The sequence below is a fragment of the Bos javanicus genome, chromosome X, assembly GCF_032452875.1.
Source record: "Bos javanicus breed banteng chromosome X, ARS-OSU_banteng_1.0, whole genome shotgun sequence".
NCBI lineage: Eukaryota > Metazoa > Chordata > Mammalia > Artiodactyla > Bovidae > Bos > Bos javanicus.
Window position 1 is genome coordinate 8,076,936 of NC_083897.1, and position 6,000 is coordinate 8,082,935.

Genomic DNA, 6,000 nt, shown 5'->3' on the forward strand with positions numbered 1-6,000 from the left:
GTTGGTCATAACTTTCCTTCCAAGGAGTAAGCGTCTTTTAATTTCATGGCTGCAGTCACCATCTGCAGTGATTTTGGAGCCCCAAAAAACTAGTGGTTCTCAAAGTGTGGTCTGGGGGTCAGCAGCATCTGCTTGCTGGAACTTGTTAGAAATAACAAATTATTGAGACTTCCCTGGCAGTTAAGACTCTGCACTTCCAATGCAGGAGGTGCAGGTTCAATCCTCGGTCGGGTGAATGAGATGCCACATGCTGCGTGGCATGGCCAAAAAAAAGGAAAAGAAAAAAAAAGTGAATTAATCAGCTCCAGCCTGAACCTAGTGAATCTGAAACTCTGGGGTATAACCCAGCAATCAGTGTTTTTGAAATGAGATGCCAGTCCAGGTTCAATGCACGATACTGGATGCTTGGGGCTAGTGCACTGGGACGACCCAGAGGGATGGTATGGGGAGGGAGGAGGGAGGAGGGTTCAGGATGGGGAGCACATGTATACCTGTGATGGATTCATTTTGATATTTGGCAAAGCTAATACAATTATGTAAAGTTTAAAAATAAAATAAAATTAAAAAAAAAAATAAACAACCTCTAGGTGGTTCTGATAAGGCTACAGTTTGAAAATGACTGAGATGTGGTATGGGGTCCAAATCCAGAAATAATTAAACGGCTGAAACCTGGAAATCAAACTGCTCTGTGCAGATGACTGTAATCATCACCTTTTTCCTCCTTATAACTCTTTGTGGATCCAGTCCTGTATTTTCTCCTGCTACCGAAATGTGGAGACATAAGATGTAACATCATGAAAGTCCCTTCTGATTTGACTTTTCAACAAAATTTCCTTGCATGTAGTATTCTTTTGAATTTGATAATGAAAATCATTCTTCAGCCCTTAGACTGCCAAGTTCAGAATAGAATAGGGACACATTGATCACATTAAACTCTCCTCCAATCAAGCACCGAAAGGGTTAAGTATTTCAAGTCTCACTTGTAAGCATTAGTGTGACAGCAATCAGTTGAAGTTGTACAGAACAGACCTGCACTTCTAGAAAGAGTCAAATCTTCAGTGAAATGTGAGCAGTTAATCTACAACTGATAGAGTTGGAAGTGGTCAGCCTCTCTAATTCATAATAACTAGCAGTTCTGAATTCTTTTTTAGGTCTGAAGATTTTAAAGTAACTGGCACAAAAGGACCAAAGAAAATTCTTGTGATGGCCTTAGATCTCTAAAGGTTTTCAGAGTTGCATAAATCCACACTAAGGTCAATATTGGCCTCTAACCGTAACCAAAATAAAAATCTTAAGGTAGGCAAGGCTAGATGAAAGTCAGACTGTTTCCTTTTCCTACAAACTACTAATTTGCTATAACAAATACGTCCATAACCTAGCCATTTAGCTTTGTATAGGATTTGGTCTATTTAGATTTTTTCCCCCTGATCTTATTCTGTTTAATTTTATATTTCCAAGACCCTATATGCACCATAACTAATGACTATAGCATAAGAAACTTTTTGCATGGGCCTCTGCTTATTAACGATAATGCTTATTAACTTTGCTATGCTATGCTATGCTAAGTCACTTCAGTCGTGTCCGACTCTGTGTGACCCCATAGATGGCAGCCCACCAGGCTCCCCCATCCTGGGATTCTCCAGGCAAGAACACTGGAGTGGGTTGCCATTTCCTTCTCCAATGCATGAAAGTGAAAAGTGAAAGTGAAGTCGCTCAGTCGTGTCTGACTCCTAGTGACCCCATGGACTGCAGCCCACCAGGCTCCTCCGTCCATGGGATTTTCCAGGCAAGAGTACTGGAGTGGGGCGCCATTGCCTTCTCCGTTATTAACTTTAGGTTTATGAATAAATATTAGAAGGATACTGGTTCAAAACAAATAAGGAATAAGAACCCAAGATAAACCAAACTTTATTCCTCCCTTTTATCTTCCCAGAATAAATTTTCAAAAACAACCAGGGTATAACTAATTGAAGTAATAATATTTAAGGGCTTCCCTGGTGGTTCAGCGGCAAAGAATCCAGCTGCCAATGCAAGAGACGTTGGTTCAATCCCTGGGTTGAAAAGATCCCCCAGAGAAGGATATGGCAATCCACTCCAGTATTCTTGCCAGGGAAATCTATGGACAGAGGAGCCTGAAGGGTTACAGTCCATGGGATCACAAAAGGATCGGACGAGACTTAGTGACCAAACAACAACAAATAGTATTTAAACAATGATCTTGCTTCAAAATCTGGTTCTTGTTCCTAATTTATATTCCAGAAATATTTTTTACATACAAAATTATAAATGTCATTTGTTACAAAAACTTTTATATTGAGAGGTTTTTTTTTTTAAGTCTGTGCATTATGTTTCTTTAACTTTATTCTGTTACTAGGTACTAGAGACTTCTTTTTAATTCCATTAGCTTAAATAAGGGGCTTTGCATTTTTGGCTAAAGCATCAAGAATGTATTTTCTCATTAAATATTGGAATTTTGTTTGGCAGTGGTTAGGCTCTCCTTCTGCCAGATTACTGACTATTGGACTGAGGAAAAGAAAACACATGAGTAGGTTCATGAACAATTACTGATGTTTCAGAGAAACTTAAAAACAAAGACCCCAAATCTCTCCCATAAATTTAATCTCAAGTAGAGAAAAACTTGCTGAAAATATTTTATTTTTCATTAAATTAACATTTTGTAGGGATTTCCTAGCAGAAATTTAACAAAGGCCCATATTAATCATTAAGAGAATGACCTAACTTACCTGAAAAAAATTGTTTTTCTTTCAACTAGATTTTTGTTTATTATTTGACTACTAAAAAGAATGTACTCTACTGTACTTATGGCTTTCTTGGTCTACTGTAAATATTTCAGATACATTATATTCTTATGTGAGCTATAAGAATTAAGTAAAAAGACCTATACTTAGTTATAGGTCTTTTATATGAGTTATAAATCAATATTTGGTCATTCGTACAGAATGAAATGTAACAAAAATATTAACACATGGGGATAAGAATCCCTACTCTGCCTACCTCAGAGGATTGCTGCAAGGATTATATGAGTAAATGTACATGAAAGAGCTTAAAAAAGTATAAACTATATAAGCTTAAGGAATCATTCCTCTAATTAGAGTTTATTGGACTAATTATGGGTTGTTGTTGTTTAGTCACTCAGCCATGTCTGACTCTTTTGTGACCCCATGGACTGTAACCCACCAGGCTGTGTCCATGGGATTTCCCAGGCAAGAGTATTGGAGTGGGTTATCATTTCCTTCTCCAGGGGATCTTCCCAACCCAGGGATCAAACCCAAGTCTCCTGTATTGGCAGGTCAGTTCTTTACCACTGAGCCACCTGGAAAGCCCAATTATGGATTAGTTTCACACAAAACGAAACAGTTGTGAAATAGTATCTGATTAATCAAGGATGTATAGTGATGAAATTCATTTATACAGTTTCTTGGCCATTTCCATGGCCTTTAAATTTCTTACATATATTATCTGTTTACTTTCCACTCTCTACATGGTTACTCCTGTGTTTAAATCAGAAGTGTATAGGTAAGTGCAGAGATAATTGGATAAATTGTTGCTATGTACAGTTGTGGAAATTGTGTTCATAATCCCTGCCATTCAAGTGGCCCTTAAGTAGATTTACCTGGGCAACCAGGTCAGCTCTGTTTTCTAATATATGAAAATAAAACTATATAAAACAGATAAATTCAGGGAGGATGAAATAATTGGTCTGGTACTGTTGCACTATGCCATTGTGTCTCTCATTCATTATACTCAGAACATCTCTATAATTTACATCTGAAGAACCCCAGACATAGAGGTTACATGACTCACCTAAATCATATGGTGAATCACCAGTCAAGCTGTGCTTATAGGCAGTGAAAATGTTTCTGGTTAATTTTTGACATGAATTAGCTAAATTGGCTGCCTCACTGTCTGAACGTTGAGTGTATATATCCAAATCCAGGAACTCTTTTTTTTTTTTTTTGTACAGCAAGACCTGGCTGGCCATACAATACCAAACCACAAAGCCCAATAGAAGTAATAAATAGATATATGTGGTCCTTAGCATGTCTACTCAACTAGAATTTAAAATTAAAGTAATTCTAAAACACAAAATTGATAACTTTGTTTCTGCTGTTAAGAATTTGGAAAGGAGGAAGAGAACTTTTCATTATGTTACCAAGGCCAAACTTGGAGGTCAGGAACCATGTCTCCCTAATCACTATGTTCCCAATGACTAGCATGCTATCTGGTCCATTAATAAGCAGAGTTAATTTCTTCAATGCATAGATGTATGAGTGAAGGAATGAATGAGCAAATTTATAAATGAACAGTGTGGGAAAGCCTCTTCTGAAAGCTGTGCATTGACAAATATAATGCAATTTGGAATCAGTACTGATTTTCCACAGATTTCATTTTTTTTAATGCACCAACATTAAACACTTACTATTAAATTTAATGTACAACATTAAACACACCATTAAGTCACTTACCAATCCGCCTGCCAAGGCAGGGGACACAGGTTTGACCCATGGGCGAAGACGATCCCACATGCCATGGAGCAACTAAGCCCATGTGCTGTAACTATGGAGCCCATGCTCTAGAGCCTGTGAGCTCCAAATACTGAGCCTGTGTGCCTCAACTACTGAAGTCCATGCATGAGAGCAGGTGCTTGGCAACAAGAGAAGCCACCACAATGAAAAGCCTGCACACCTCAACGAAGAGTAGCCCCCACTCACCACAAATAGAGAAGGCCCATGTAAAAGCAATGAAGACCCAGCACAGCCAAAAATAAATTCATTTTAAAAACACCTACTATGTGCCAGGCTCTGTGCTAGATGCTAGGGAATCCATTCTATCACTGAAGGGTAATCAGTTCAGTCACTCAGTTGTGTTCAACTCTTTGTGACCCCATGAACTGCAGCACGCCAGGCTTCCCTGTCCATCACCAACTCCCAGAGCTTGCTCAAACTCACGTCCATCAAGTCAGTGATGCGATCCAACCATCTCATCCTCTGTCGTCCCCTTCTCCTCCTGCCTTCAATCTTTCCCAGCATCAGAGTCTTTTCCAATGAGTCAGTTCTTTGCATCAGGTGACCAAAGTATTGGAGTTTCAGCTTCAGCATTAGTCCTTCCAATGAATATTCAGGACTTTAGGATTGACTGGTTTGATCTCCTTGCAGTCCAAGGGACTCTCAAAGAGTCTTCTCCAACACCACAGTTCAAAAAAGGATCCAGTCTTCAGCACTCAGCGTTCTTTATGGTCAACTTGCACATCCATACATAACTACTGGAAAAACCATAGCTTTGACTAGATGGATCTTTATCAGCAAACTAAAGTCTCTGCTTTTTAATATTCTGTCTAGGTTTGTCATAGCTTTCCTTCCAAGGAGCAATCATCTTTTAATTTCATGGCTGCAGTCACCATCTGCAGTGATTTTGGAGCCCCCAAAAATAAAGTCTGTCACTGTTTCCATTATCTCCCCATCTATCTGCCATGAAGTGATGGGACCAGATGCCATGATCTTTGTTTTTTGAATGTTGAGTTTTAAGCGAACTTTTTCACTCTCCTCTTTCACTTTCATCAAGAGGCTCTTCCTCTTTACTTTCTGCCATAATGGTGGTGTCATCTGCATATCTGAAGTTATTGATACTTCTCCCAACAATCTTGATTCCAGCTTGTGCTTCATTTAACACAAGGAGTACATCAAGGCTGTATATTGTCACCTTGCTTATTTAACTTATATGCAGAGTACATTATGTGAAATGCCAGGCTGGATGAAGAAGGGCAATAGGAACTGTATTTTTTTGTATTAATTCAAACTGTTTGGGGAGGATGATGGGGGCTTTTCTGGAAGAGGGGACCCTTTGTCAAGAATGTGGTGAAAGAGATTTCTGCCTTGGAAAGAAGCACGTGCAGAGCTCAGAATCAAGAAAATCTGACATGTCTGAAGACTAAAAATGAGGGTTTTGAATGAAAGGTCTAAAGGCATTTACTGGGACTCC